Here is a 16,257-nt window from a genome sequence, read left to right on the forward strand (position 1 = left end):
ATTTAAAACTTCTTCAGTCAAATGATACCTGCATTTTATCCTTTTTGTACTCAGATATCACTTTAGTGCGACATGTGATTGGCAGCAGCTACAACCCATACAGTCTGTGGTTTGGTGAAATTAAGTGCTGTGTATTTGACAGAGCTGGCATTTCAGTGGGCTGAGATGCTTCAATTCACATGATGGATGAATGAAGTTGAAAAAAAGGTGTCAAAGTAAGTAGTATTGATATTGGTATTACTTTAATGGTACTAGTTTTGGTATGGGTATCGTAATTTCTTTGAACGATACCCAGCCTTACCTCCTCACCATTACTTTCCATCTTGCTACATAAAGACCACACACTACTCTTTCTGCTTTAAATGTTATTGGGCAAAAGTTATTCAATGTTGATGTAATTCCTAGAATTACTGGGTGGGAAATCGCATTTGTATGTTAAAAAAATTTCAGATTCAGTGTCCCAGTACTAATCCACAGAACATGCTGTGGACAGTTTTAAAGGTCCTATGACATGTTGCTGTTTGGATGCTTTTATATAGACCTTAGTGGTACCCTAATACTGTATCTTAAGTCTCTTTGATATAGACCTTAGTGGTCCTCTAATATTGTATCTGAAGTCTCTTTCCCGAAATTCAGCCTTGGTGCAGAATTACAGCCACTAGCGCCAGTCCCACAATGAGCTACCCAGGGCTTGGTTTACACCTATCACCATTTCTAGCCACTGGGGGACCATATAGGCAGGCTAGGGGAACTCATAATAATGTTAAAAAACCTCATAAAGTGAAATTTTCATGCCATGGGACCTTTAATAGAGACTATTTCTTTGGCCAAAACTATCTGCATGAAAGGAGAACGTGAGATACACTCGGTAAGAAAATTGTGTTTTTTGACATTTTGGTGAACTATTTTAACATTCTAGAAGTTAGACACATACAGATTAATATTAGTTTCTTTACAAATGATGACAACAAAATCTCACAGAGGGCCTCAGAAAACAAATTAGAAACGTTATGTTTATGTTTCTTAATTGAACTAAACCCTCTTGTTTTGCTTTGGCCCCACCAATGCATAGTGTTTATAACTGGGCAGAATGTTGAGAACAGCAGGACTGTGTGTGTGTGTGTGTGTGTGTGTGTGTGTGTGTGTGTGTGTGTGTGTGTGTGTGTGTGTGTGTGTGTGTGTGTGTGTGTGTGTGTGTGTGTGTGTGTGTGTGTGTGTGTGTGTGTGTTCACAGAGGCAAAAGGTCATCTTTGCCTTCGTCCAACAGCATGCTGACTGGGCCACAGCTTATTTGCTGATGCTATCTGTGAGTAGGAATCTGAGTAAACAGTGAGGCACGATAACAAGGAGAGTAAATCTTCCTTCTCTGCTCTCTCCTTCTGTTCTCCACCAACTCTCTCTATCAACTTCCAAAATCCTAACAGAGAACAAACAACTGACATCATCCCTTCATCTCTTTCACATCTCCACCTGCGAAATCTTTAATTGAAAATCTCTTTCGACCCATAGACCCCTCTCTGTCTCTTTCTGTTTCAGTCTCTCTCTCTCCCTCCTTTCTCTGTGCCAGAGAATGTAAGACTTGAGTGCCCTTTTCCTGTTGTCAAATTGCCAGATCTCTGTCCTTAAGCTTGGTCCTGTTGTCTTTGCTGAAGATATCAACGGACACAGCTGTCCTGACTGGACAGATGGCCACATCCTGCCAAAGATAGTAACAGTGAGATGAATCACTTGATTACTTTTTTTAAGCCAGAGATGTTCATGCAGTTGCATGTTACATGTTTGAAATCTTTTTTTTCACATTTTCTTCTCAAACATTCAGAGAATCTGGAAATGTGTCTGACCCTGTTTAAGGAAGAGAGTCTGGGCTGCATGGCGTGACACTGCAGGCCACACCTGGACACATCTGGACCGGGGAGGGCAGCCCTGCTCTGACCCCCAGCACATCTGGAGCTGACACACTCCGAGACAGCGAGAAGATGCATAAATAACACTCACACATATGTACAGTATGGTCTTCATGGGAAATACACGAACGCAGACAGGCATGCACTTCTGCACCAAAGACCAAACATACGTCCTATATGTATGTGTATTTAAATGCACACATATGTAGAAAGCAAAATGTATGATAAATCATGTAATCACACACACATAGACTAGATGCAGCTGGTCCCTCCCACTGGGTCATGAGTTGTGAGCCTGCATTTTTATTTTATGTATGAAAAGAGACTTGTGTTTTATCGCACTGTCTCAGAGAGAAATATGAGCAGGTGCTGCAGCTGTTTGAGGGGTATTTTAACCGCCTAGAAGAGCCCCCTAACAGTGCCGGACAAGACATCCCAAATTAAAGCTCTAAGCCTCCCTCAGGGTCGACCCATAGATACAAAATCATCTGTGTTGTGGAATGCTTTAAAATGAATAACTGGTCATCTGCAGTCAAAATGTACAGTCAAGATAGGACAAGTCTGAGTTCATGCATTATAGTGTATGCATCTCTCAATCATAAACAGCCATCTTTTGTGTACATAATGCACTACTAATAAATGTGTTCTGTAGATCTCAAGAGCTCGCACTCAACATTGCACATTCATGGGGCCTCACCAATACACCGCCAAGTGTGAAGTCGATCGGATGAACGGTTGTCAAGATATCTAAGGACAGACAGACAGAGACTCCTTCCATTTTAGTTTGATTGGTTTGCATATCTCACCATGCAAGTTAAATGGTGCTCTGTCTGGCTTTTTTCATGTCAGTAATGGGGTTCAGTGGCGGTGAGAAATGATCTCCTTTCTTGTTCAAGGGATGTTTTTCCAGGTAATGAAATAACTGTAAAGCAATTAAGCATTAAGCAAGTTCATTCTTAATCTTGGAAATAGTTTAACAAAACAGTCCAAACTCATGGTCCACTTCTACAGGGTCTTTATCAGCACATGGAGTTTGCTCAGTTTGACTGTAACAATATGAAAAAGGAGACCATTGATTTTGTTGGCTGAAATGATGACTTTCGCAAGCAGATTTTAACAGCTGTATAGCAAGCTAGCTTGAGCTGATGATAACACTGCTAGTCGGCTGGCTGGAGTTGCTGGAGTGTTAATTTCCTCAACCCAAATAAAGAGTAAAGAGCCACTAATGTTACAATAAACTGTGATAACTATCTAGGACTGGCTCCTCCTACACAGCGGATGTGTTTATCCTGAACGTAACCTAACCCTATACTAACTTCCACTAACACCCATTAATACTATAACACGTAGTAGTTCTCTTTGTTATCATTTCCCTCATTTCTCCATATGTCTGACAAGAGGGTGTGCCACCATTTACTACATTGATATTTATTTACATTTTAAGGAAAGATTGCTTTTCATAAGCACATACGTTCCTTTTGTCACTCTTGCTGCCTTGGTGCGCCACAGCCCCTTGCTGACTCTGAAACTAGTACCAACTCCTACTTAAACCACATCCTAGACTGGGTATCTTTAAAATTCCCATTTTTTGGTCACCATACATTGCCTCTCTCCTCTTCTTCATCTCTGTGATTCCCTCTCTCCACATTCCTCATCCTCTTCAGCTGTAGCTCATCCACTGTCTTCACTCAAACCCGTCTGGCATCTGCAAAATCTCCCCCATCCATCCTCATCCTACTATAAACTGTTTGCATGCAGTGTGAGTGGTTGTCATGACGACGGGCCGAGCCGAGGGGTGAGCTGCAGGTGTTCCTGTTTGGGTTTGACGGCGCAGAGCGCTCTGCATTTCTTATTTTTAGTCTCGTGGAAAGCTCTGCTGCTTGTGGGTTGAGTGGGCCACTCGCTTATTTGTTTATTTATTTCAAATAGCCAATCTCTTGCGCAGGTTTGTGTCAACATTGAGGGTCAGCATCCTGTTATTACTGACCACACACACGTATGCATATACAAACCTGTAATATATGTACTGCAATTTTGTACCAGCATGCAAGCACGCAGACAGACACATGTTCTGTATGTGCACTGTATCTGCTTTCCTTGACAAAGAACATGGAAGTGCATACTTGTAGAAATGTGCACAAAGTTGTAAACAGACTGCAAGACACATACGCAAACATCCTCTCCTTATGTGTGCTTGTCGGTTAAAAAAATCCTAGAGGCAGCTAAATAGAAAGGTAGAGAGAAATTAAAAACAAACAGCTGACCCACTGGTATTCCAAACTGATCTTGAATCAAATCAATCATCATAAACTTTACATACAGTTATACAGACAGATAAGTGCAATTCAAAGTGCTTTACAGATGACTGACAAGCTGATAATACGATGGCACAAGTCTAAACAGCAAAACAATTTGAGACTAATGCACACAGGAAATAGAAATAATAAAGATGTAAATTACACTTTTTTTGTCATGTTCAGGACAGTTATGTAATTGCCTGGGTCCAAACTTTTGATTCTGCCCACTCCACTGAGTCACACCGGAGTGTGACAAGTTAACAATTCTGTCTGATATCAAGTTATGTAATTGTGATGTCATCTTCATCGCTGAACTCCTCCAACATCACAGAGATTCAGAGGATATTCTTTTTCAGCTTTGACAATCAGAGAGAGAGAGAGAGAGAGAGAGAGAGAATAGCTTATTTCCCTTCATATAAAAAAGAAAAAGTAGCTGTTTGGCTTTTGTCTCTATGACACATTATCCACTTTGCTGTTTGCTAATCAAGGCTATTCTGTGTTAAACTATATATGACCCTCACAGTGGAGTGTGTGCCAGTATAGACCAAGTCTGGCACCTGTGTTTGCTGGCAGCTGCTCTCTAAAATATACACTGACTATATTAATAGTGAATCAACTGGTACAGGAGCTGGAACGTCTTTTTAACAGCTCCTCAATTTATTCACATGAGAGTGTAAATAGCAATGTGTGCACTAGAGTATAATGTAGCACCATTTCGTCACTTTGAGTTTACGGAGGAGGATTATTGATCTAAGTTGAATTCGGTGTGTTGTATTTTTTTATTTGTGTTTTTTCATGAAACATTTAATGTTAACTAAATCTTTCAAACCGTATATCACAGCACAACATTTGCTTGGAATCTCAGTTGAGATTCAAGGTTTTCATTTATTGATACAGTACTTATAATTTTTCATTCTTTTAGATAGCTTTCAATAGTCGTGTGTGTCATGAGTGGTCATATTCTGGATTATATTTGAGTTATTAAGGCATTTATATAATTTTTCTTATGTTATGATCAATATTTTAACGTTTTCCATGTCTTTCCTCACTTTTTTTTCCTTATCCGAATCGAGGGTCTAAGGAGAGAGGGTGTTATATGCTACAGCTTGTAAAGCCCCTTGAGGTAAATTTGTGATTTTGGGCTATATAAATAAAATTGACTTGACCTGGAAAATTTTGACCAATGATCATCAGACTGGAATCAAAACATTTGTGTCTACTTAGGAACATTTGTGGTTTGGAGTCAGAGCGTAATTTTATAAATGGTCAATCTCCTACAATAGAGGCCTGTAAAAGTTTCTTTCAAAACTGAACAAAAACGTTATTATTTTGGCTATTTGCGTTATTTGGTACATGACCTACAAGATTGTGTTTTGACTGCTGGAAATAATATAACTGTTAGCAAATAATACACTACAAACCAGCACAGCTGATGCATGTGGTTTAGACTGCACAGGAGCATGTATAAAAATACAGCTCTGAAATTGTAAATGTTACACCCTAATTTGATGTTTTCCTAAATCACAGTGCTGCTCTAACTGTAGGAACTGTAAACATTCACTGCTGCACAACATTTTTATACATGACAAGGACTTGTCATGAGACAACATACAGTTGAGTTCTTGTATGCAGCTTTTTTTTTAACTGAATTCAAAAGACATAGCACACTTTCAATGAACCCACAAGGTTACCTTTGTACAGTCTGCACCAATAAAGAAAGGTAGGTGTGTGTGTGTGTGTGTGTGTGTGTGTGTGTGCATGCCTGCGTGGGTGCGTGCGTGCGTGCGTGCGTGCGTGTGTGTGTGTGCGTGTGTGTGAGATCCTCTGAGAACTGAATTACTGAATGAATTTGTGCAGGAACAACAGTAGTAGTAGTTCAGGGAGTGTGTAGATGGGTGTTTGAATGAAAGACAAGTCCATTGCTGTTTCAGTGTCCTTGAGCAAGATAATGAATGCATAGCAGTTTATAAGATGCTCTCTCTCTCTCTCTCTCTCTCTCTCTCTCTCTCTCTCACACACAGACACACACACACACACACACACACACACACAACGACCTTGTCTTTAGCATCTGCAAACATGATATGACTGAAATGTGCTGTGGAGGAGGAGTGTGACCATGAAACTTTCTGTTTCCCTTTGGTTTTTATTGCTGTTTTTATTCACATTCACCGTATGCATATTGACTTTGCGTCTGCTTTCATATTTTTGATTTGCTGTAGATATGATGTTATAATGTTATACCATATTAAATATTCATAAACTCTTCCCTATATATACTATAGTTTTAAGTCAAAAATTTCCCTTTTCGCAGTTTGATAAGAATGGGCTTTATATTGAAATGGAAGGAGGTGAGAGGGATCGGTTTGAGTGACTCAGTGTGCAGCAGAGGGGGCATGAGGTGATGGCATTAGAAACACACAGTCGCATACACACACACACACATTTATTCTCCATGTCTCTCCCTGCAGAAACAGGGACCTCAGCACGTAGGAATTAAATCTTATCGCTGCAAAAACTCATGTAGGAATTCTTCGCCGGTGAATGAAAAACATTAGACCCTGTTTGTGTGACTGTGTCTGTGTATAGTCTGTCAGTGCGTGTGTCTCCGTCTGTGTGTACATTCATGCAGGATGTGTGGGCATTTCAGTGGTGTGGACTCCTTTATGTGTACATCTAATGAAATCTCATCTATGTCTCGCTCTCCTTTGTCTGCTTCTCTCATTCCGTCCATTTGTCCTTCCCAGCACGCAACACTCACAAATCATTCTTCTGTTTTTTGCAGTGTCATTCCCCTCTAAGGCCCACTTACTGGAAGCATTTAACCAGCAATCAAAACGCTTTTCTGATCATGTTGCTGTGTTCTGATACTATAAACTCTAATAAAACAGTGTAGTTACCTGTTGTCTGTTTGGTGTCCAGTCACTGCAAAACCTTGTGTTGTTGAGCCCGGTAGAGCTTTATTTTATAGAAGACATTTTTATTCATCTTTAATTTGTTTGTTTGCAACATAATTATTGCCTCCACTGAGTGGATATGGTATAATAGCAAGTCTCCACATCTATTAGCCTGCTGAAATGCAGTTTAGCATAGATGGTGCAAAAAATGCAATGAATGCATCTATGAAATGTACAGTATGGATACAGTAGAATTAATCTGGTTTTGTTATACACAGTACTAACAGCAAGCAGATATATAATATGTATGCACAGTTGAATATGGTTAGAATTCAACAACAGTGGTATTATGAAGCATCCAGTGCCTGGAAAACTAATTCCTGAAAAAATGTTCTCCATAACAATTACATCATGAGACACAACTTAAAAAAATAAATGTTAAAGTGTTTTGGGGTTTCTATGGCAATTATACAAGTTGCATCTCTGCTTAACATTACATCCAGTATCATCAGCATTTATGGAGATATCCAAGTTGGATTTCGGACCTTCAGTAGGAGACACCTTTTTCCCTACATTCTTGTACAGCGGAAAGGTGTGGTTGGAGGGGGTTTCTGAAGCTATACGTATTAGACCATTTGGCAAGCAGTTCTGAAGAAGCGTTCTGGCAGCTTCATTGTGTACTTTAATAGAGGTAACTCAGTTGCATTTAATGCAGATTAAATGACAAATGAACACTTTTAATGATTCTACTTGCCAGTTTACTGGGACGTTTTGGGCACGATTGGTGGGGGTTGCTATGGACAAAATACACACGGCAATACACTGGTAAGAGCAAATTACGTTTAACCATGTATCCAGCTAATTTAAATAGCTCACGCTGCTGTATTATGTGAACACTTAACGTCATTCAATATATTATGTGGCGTTTTCCTTTGCAGAGTGCAAATGTTTCACTGAAACAAGTTCCTTCACGAGAAGTAAATTAGGTGCCTTAACTGAAGAAGGTTTTTACCTTTGTTCATGTTGCGCGTCATTCCTGCTGGGTGCTTTTGTTTTGTAATTATCGTAATGTAAATGCTGTTTGTACTCCGTCCCGTGGTCTTAAATCAGTGAATCTGAATCTGAAATGTCAGCTCATAGAAAATAAATCATCAAAACATTAAAAACATGTTAACCTTTTAGTTGTTTCCACTCTTCTCATTTGGTTATTGTTGTGAGCTGTTTGAAGCTCAGTTTGACAAAGTTAAGTGTATTTTAAAATTGACTCATACATTTATGATGAAAAAGGCATTTACTTTACACAAAAGGAATCCAAACTCAATATATATTTACCTCATTTGTTTCTGTGAACTCTACAAAGTTTCATAGTTGCACATTAAAGGCATCTAGAAAAAGCACAATGTAACTTCATTACATCCACACAATGAAGGTAAATGTAAAGTCGTTGCAGAAATGACTGTCCAGCTCCTCATGTTTGTCATTCAGACTGTTGCCTGGGGAGGCATCGATCACGTTAAGTGTTTGAACATCAATCTTTGCTTATTTTGGGGGCCGTGAAGCTTTTCTCTCATGACTCACTCTGCTCCGTGACGTGCTCTTCTCAGGAAAATTTGATTTCGGAAAAAGACTGCAGACAACTCTGTCTGTCATTAAGCTCCATTGTTTCCATAAGTTCCAAAACAACACTTCACAGTATGTTGATGTTACGGCATCACTTCACCAATTATAATTTGAATACAGTGACGGCACTCATTGCTAAGCATTTGTTGTTTCCCATCTCATCTGCAACACAATGGAACCTTTACATGCTCACGACACTCAGTTGTACAGTAAATAATCAGATTAATTCATTTGAAATGGTTCTGTGGTTCAAAGTAAAGTGATTTTCCCTTTCACACATGTTTACATGAAGTGATTGAATAGCTGGGGTTGATTACTTAGAGAAAGATGTGACTTTACAACAGTTTCCAGCTGCAGTGCTAAATGTGTTTAACTGTCCTGATAAAATGGCCTCATTCATTTAAACAAAAGCAGATTTACACATTTTTATTATTTGGGGTTGTGGACTGACCAAACAACTTGAAGAGGCAAAATATATCAGATTTCTTTTATATGCCTTTATGAAAATAGCAGCTGCATCACATTTCTTTTTCTTTTTGTCGCATTCACACTTCAAAAGATTGAATGGTTTGATAAGTTATGGATGATTTTGCCACCTGTCATATGTAACATTCACTCTCCTTTTAGCTTTGTTTTCTTTTTCTTTATGTGGGAGGGAAGGAAACAGGAATGACTCAGACAAGGGGCAGAGTCTATAAAAGGCGGTGGAGAGCTTACCTGAGCCTTTCTTCCTGCACTGAGACACACCTGAAAGAGCAGCTGAGGCCAACCTTTGTTTGGTGTTTGAATTGGTAAGCCCTTTTCTTAATATAAAATGTGGCTAAAAGCATGAGTTTAGTTAACATTAAACTGTTTTATCAAGAAGTATGTTTTAAACTGCATTAAAGCTTTGTTCTTAAATGTTAAAGGTCCCATGGCATGAACATTTCACTTTATGAGGTGTTTTTTAACATTAATGTGAGTTCCCCCAGCCTGCCTATGGTCCCCCAGTGGCTAGAAATGGTGATAGGTGTAAACCGAGCTCTGGGTATCCTGCTCTGCCTTTGAGAAAATGAAAGCTCAGATGGGCCGTTCTGGAATCTGCTCCTTATGAGGTCATAAGGAGGAAGGTTACCTCCCCTTTCTCTGCTTTGTCCGCCCAGAGAATTTGGCCCACCCATGAGAAAGAGAGAGACATCATGGCTTGAAAACAAGCAAAGTGGCAGTTGGTCAAGGCCACAACCCCACCCTCCACCTGCCCCCCCCCCCACCTCCTCTTCAATAGCATTTAAAGCTACAGACACAGAAATTGCACATACTAAGGAAAGCTCATTGTGGGACTGACTCTAGTGGCTCTAACTCTGCACCAAGGCTGAATTTCAGGAAATAGACTTCATAAACAGTATTAGGGGACCACTAAGGCCTATATTAAAAGCATCCAAAAAGCAGCATGTCATAGGACCTTTAAAACATGTTCTTTGTTAGATTTCCCATGTTATGTTTGGTGAGGGACAAACAATTGGAGTGATTGCTTAGGCACATCAGCCAATAAATAAGACATGCTCATGCTGAATGTAGACGTTTAAAGTAGGTTTTTCAGTATCTTTTATGATATTAACATTGTTTTTTAATACATGTAGATTCCAGTCACCTGTATGTCTCCGGATAGGGAAAAAGGGACTCTTCTAGCTTCGAAAGGTATATTTATTTTATTGCATATTTTTTGCAAATGTTTTGTAAAGCATATTAACATGTTTTTTTTTTCTTTCTAAGTTCTAAACAAAGACACTGCTGAATGAGCCAACCACTGTTTTTCCCAGTTTAAGATTTTTAGTGTACTTTTGGATGGCAGTTTTGTTTTCCTTTTTGTGGGGTTTCTGCTGTGTTGCGGGGGCGGCGACTAGTAGAGGAGGCATTCTGCATGTGTGGCTTAGGCTACCCTAGTGTGCTGTGATGACCCTCTCCGCCATGTCTGCCTGTTACTTTATTCATGTGGCTGCTTTTCTTCCAGGTACTGCAGGTGGGCGTGGCAGAGGGTCGTTAGTAGAGTGGCAGATCCTGGGCTCGTTAGTTAACTGGCAACACCTGTGCTCTGTGGGCTAGTGAACTTTTAAAAGGCCTCTTGGATTCAGTTGTGGTCTCTTCTCGCTGACACACCAGCATCTTGGCCTTGGTTGCTGTTTGGTTTGTTTTGCTGCACCATACAACACTACACATACATTATTTCATTCATGCACCCACTCATCTTAGAGAGCTGACACACCAAGCCGATTATCGGCCATCGGACAGTCTGGCGAGGTCGGTGACTCGAGTCTGTTCGGTGTGTTCTGTGCCGTCGTCCGGAGGAGGAGCCACCGGCCTTTATTTTGGCCGACCCGACATGCTCAGTCGGAGACAGGGCAGTCGGGACTCACCCGGAAATGGCAAGTGGATGAGCCTCTCAAAATCTGACAAATCTTTTAAACTAACCTTTGTCGATCTGAAATGAAGACAGATTCAGCAACAGTACGGCCTATTTCTCTCTTAAAATGTTTTCAGAAACAAGCCACCATGACAGTCTGGCTGTGAATTTCCGGAGAAAAAAGACCCACGTGACGCGTTCGTCCAATCAGCTGCCAGTTTTCATTTTCTGGGAAACAATCAGACTGTTAATGGAAACAATACAGAGAAGCGCCGCCTGCTGCTATGGAGACGTATTACGTTTCGCATCGCGCAGAGCATACGCTCAAGTCAGCGTCGCCTCAGTGTGTTTTGAGGCATTTTTTTTTGGACCTCGGGGACCGGACTGATCAGTCCGACTGCCTTTTCTGCCGACGGTCGGCCGTCTGGTTGGTGTGTAAGCACCTTTACTGAACTCATTAATTACACATCCCACTGTTAATTTAAGTTTATTTTTGCTTTATGATTTATACTTAATACATTTATTAATTGGCTTTGTGTGCATTTCCTTTTGTCATGGTCGTGCGGTTTGTGACACTGAATAGGCAATTTTGAGTGTGTAAAACTGTTTTAAAGTGGCTGGTGTGCCATGTTGGGTTTATCTATAAATTGCCTCCATATTTTGTGACAAATTATTGTGTTGGAGCTTCACTCTACACTTGTCCCTCTTTTAGTGCAGTTTAACCCCATCCAGGTTTTGTTTTATATGTTGAGTTTTTGATGGTTCATGTAGTGTCTATACATACTCGTCCAGATAATGTGATGCTAATAAACTATTTTTTTGTATAGCAGTCTCTGGTCCCCGTTAATTCTGGGTCTGTGCATTTGATATCACTTACATTTAACTCCTGAGGGAAATATCTGTCTCTTTAGCTGCCAAATGTTCCACTTCTATCATTAGCTAGTTACTAACTTTGTCTGCCGTTTGGGTACGTAGTGCGAAGTTGGGTTTTAGAACAGTTTTCCTGAAAACGGTTGCCTGCTGCAGAAAAATGCCTCAGAGTGGTAAGAGTGAAGTTGTGGGCCAGAAAACCCAAACAATTAGCTCAAATACATTAAAACACGCTGTAGAGCTGATGGTGAACTGCAGAGTCGGGTGATAATTCCTTGCGTGTTCAACCCCTTTCATATTACACATAGTGTGATTTAACCCATTGATGGAAAATATATTGACTAACAAGTTGAATCAAGAGGAAAAAAATCAAACATGTTTTCCTGAAAAATGTGAGAACTTTTTGTACTGTATATCAAATATGATCATTTCTGTAAAAAACTTCTGGCAGTAACATGGCATTATTGCCATCTGTTATCTGACTAAATTTAGTCCTTACTAGTAACGGTCACAAATCATTGCTGTCATGGCAACAAACCAACCTTTTTCATCTTCCTCTGTTCATTGTTAAGCATCTCCTGTCATTTCAGAGCCTGACATTCCCCCTCTGTCCAGCAGTCCCCACTGAGTTCATTACCTGCCCCCCCTGATCCCAATTCCCTCATCAGCTCCTCAGTATACACACCTTCCCTTTAGCCATAAAACTCATTCCAGCTAAAGTGATAATGTTATCATGCCTGCCTGCTTATGCCCCTTTGGACTTAGTTGCCTGTTCTGACTTCTGTTGCTGAATCTTTTTTCTGTTCAATGACCTAGTAAAATAAAAACGGAAACGTTTTAATATCACCCTTACTGCATAAAGTTACAACAGCAATTACATCACTATTGCAGACAGATGACTTGACCATGAAAATACAGTATATAAGTGTAGATGCACATCTTGTACATGCAGATAATTGTGACAGTCGAAATACTGGACATTATTTCAACACTTGCTTACCTTTGGGCAACAATCAACACTAAGTTTCATTGAGTGCTTTGCACAGATAATGTGGATTGTTGGGGCTTTTATTGAAGGGATAAAGAACCTCATAAATTCCCATATTATCACCTTAGAAGAATTTACTTCACACACGAACACACTTATGCGGGCGTGTGTGTTTAGAGCTGTTACTGCTCTTTCTGAGGCCAAGTCACCTTTCTATCCAGATTTACCACTCTCCTTCCCACTGTCGGAGAGGGAATAAGTCCAAACACCCCCCCTCCTCCTCTTCCTCTCCTGATGAGGCCTAGCTCTCTGTGTCCATTGAGGGATGGAGCGGTATGGAGGTGGGAACACTGGGATGCAGGATGGATAGATGGCTTGTTAAGAGGGCGGTGATGTATTACTTTAAAAGTCTCTCTCCACCCCCGTCGGAAGTCAGCGGGACAGGCAGCCGACGGCTTTTCCAGAGGATGGGAAACCTGGAGGCTGGAATTACTGCTCATTTGGAGAAGCCAGAGCTGTGGCTCAGCTATGGTGTCTGAACCCTGTATGCATATAGGCCATTATCCATTTGTATGGAAGAAATACTCATACATCTCATACTTTTAAAGACCCATATTGTTGAATTTAGCATGTTAGTCCTTTTTTGTCCCTTTAAGTATGGCTTGAAGGTTGGAAAAAAATCATCTCATAGGCTACCCCACTTTCTCAAAGTATCGTAGCATATATATATATATATATATATATATATATATTCTTTATCAGATTGTTCCAGCTATATGATTGTTATAATAAATGAAATATTCAAACCCATCAAATGGCGATATTCTGTATCCGCATAACTCTTACATGTTTCCCCTAAATTTAACATGACATATTTGATATCTTTGGAAACTTAAGTTTAAAGTTTGGCTGCTCAACATGAGCTTGTAATGACTGGCCCACCTGTGGGTTACTGAGGTTTAAGAGGTTTTCTAAAATACATGTATATATTTAACATTTCTGCTGACTATATGTTATATATGACATATTTTATTACCCTCCACGCAGCTGTTGGTTTCAGCTCATGCAGTATGAAAACCACTTGAAGGGACTAAACTTGCTTGAGTTATGCAATCCATCACCATAAGCATTACATTGCTTTTATTGTTTTATGGTATCATGGTACTTTAGTTGCAAACAGGGACCATGCTTACTGTAAAACCCTCCCTGGTGGTGTGTTCAAGGGTTTGTGAGAAGCTCTTACATCTTCAAGAATAAATTCACATAATGCTTCAGGGTGTCCATGTTTGTCTTCTGTGTTTGATCTCATGGACAAAAGACTGTAACTCATGCATGTTTTTTTAACTCTCAAATTTCAGCAAAGAATAGTTTCAAAAAACATTTAACAAAAAAAAACAAGATAGCTACTTAATAGTAACTGTGATAGATTATTTATGTATCCAGCAAGATTTGAGTCTGCAATTTGATTTTCGCTGCATACTGAAATCAACTAAAAACAATAGGTGTCTTGAAGTTAGGAAATCAATCTACAAGCTTAAGGGTATGCTTTTGGAAAATGGTCAGTTAACTGACAAAGACCACATCATTTTGGTGAGCAACTTAGTTAATTGGAAGGACAGATAGTGTAATGGAAGTGGGGTTAAATGGAGTTGAGCACAAGGGGATGGATAAAGGGTCAAATAGGGATTGAAGATAAGAATCCCGGAGAGTGAGACTCAGGGTGGGGGCTTTGTGGCTACATCGTCCCCACCTTGTGGTTCCTGTAATGACAGAGAAGGACAAGAGGAAAAAGAAAAGGGGCTTTGGTTGAGAACTGGATGGATGGAAGGAAGAAAAAAAAAGAAAAAAGGGGAAGAGGGTCAGATACACCTATATACTGTAGGTAGGCAATGGGAACTAGATTAGAGCAAGACCTGGTCTTTGTCCCTGACGTTATTTGTCAGTAATGAAAATAGACAGGATGTGTAATCGTTTTAATGGCAACAGAGTGACCAACAATAATGCAACATTTTACATTTGTAGGTTTCTAACTCCCAGTTCACTAAAAGAAATAGTTCAAGTAACATTGTGAGGAAAACTCTTTGTGGTTTTAGGGGGAATTATATGCTATAAATTCTTCTTGGCGAACAACAGGGTGCTGTCCTAGCTCTTTCCCACTGCTTCTCGTTTTTTATGCTAAGCTAAGCTGATCTTCTCCTAGCTCCCGCTCTATACTTACAGCACAGACGTGAGAGTGGTATTGATCTTCACTAACATCTAACTCGGTAAGAAAGCAAAAGCAGATTTCACAAAATGTAGAACAAAATGCAGAACTATTTCTGCTTTTACCACAATTTTAACAAGTGACAATGAACAGTATAGTCTGAGAGCTAATACACTGAAAAGTAAAGTTGGTGCTGGGCTATGTTTGGATTTCAGTGCTTTACTGGAAGACTCATGGTGGATGTTTGCTGAAGGTCACTCTCAGTTATCACTACACCTCCCAGCCAGATGATACTGTATATTGATGTGATTGTGAAAGTCTGTATAGATTAGCTGTTTCAGTTCAGTTTGGATTCAGCTGTGAAAATGTACTCTGTGTGTGTGTGTGTGTGTGTGTCTGTGTGTGTGTGTGTGTGTGTGTGTGTGTGTGTGTGTGTGTGTGTGTGTGTGTGTGTGTGTGTGTGTGTGTGTGTGAGTGAAGTTGCTCTGCGTTGGGACAATTACTCAGCCTCAGGGATGAATGAGGTCTGTGGATTAGTTTTTTGTGTGTGTTTGTACGACAGTGGACGGGAAGAGCAAGTGGAGGGGACAGGGAGGAGGAGCAGAGGGACGTGGGCAAGTGATTCTCCAGATGAGATCTAATATGTGAGACGATGCATCCTAAAGAGACGTTTTCTCATGGGCCCACCCCATGAATACAAATTTACCCTCGCCACCCACTCTGCGCTGGAAGGACGGATGCACCTTGCTTCAACCCGTAGTGGAGAAGTACAGCTTTTTTTCTTTTTTTTTTTTTTAAACCTCAACGTTTACTTCCATCCAATCACAAAACTCAACTGTGGTGACTTCATGACAGCTGTTATGAGTCATCCATTCATACCTTTCTCTTGTAACTGACTCTGTGTGCTCTCATTCAGTGCCATGGGGCCTCGTATTTATAATGTCGGAGCGATAGCCTGCGAGCATGTTGGCCGAAACGTAAAATGGTGCCAACGAAAAGCAGCAGGTGAGTTTGTTAAAGGAGAAATTGTGGAAAATAATCAGTCTGCTTCTGTGTGCTGACCTCAGGGTTATCTGGAACAGGTCGTATGTACAGTAT

This window comes from Sander lucioperca, chromosome 5 (genome assembly GCF_008315115.2).
Source record: "Sander lucioperca isolate FBNREF2018 chromosome 5, SLUC_FBN_1.2, whole genome shotgun sequence".
Lineage (NCBI taxonomy): Eukaryota > Metazoa > Chordata > Actinopteri > Perciformes > Percidae > Sander > Sander lucioperca.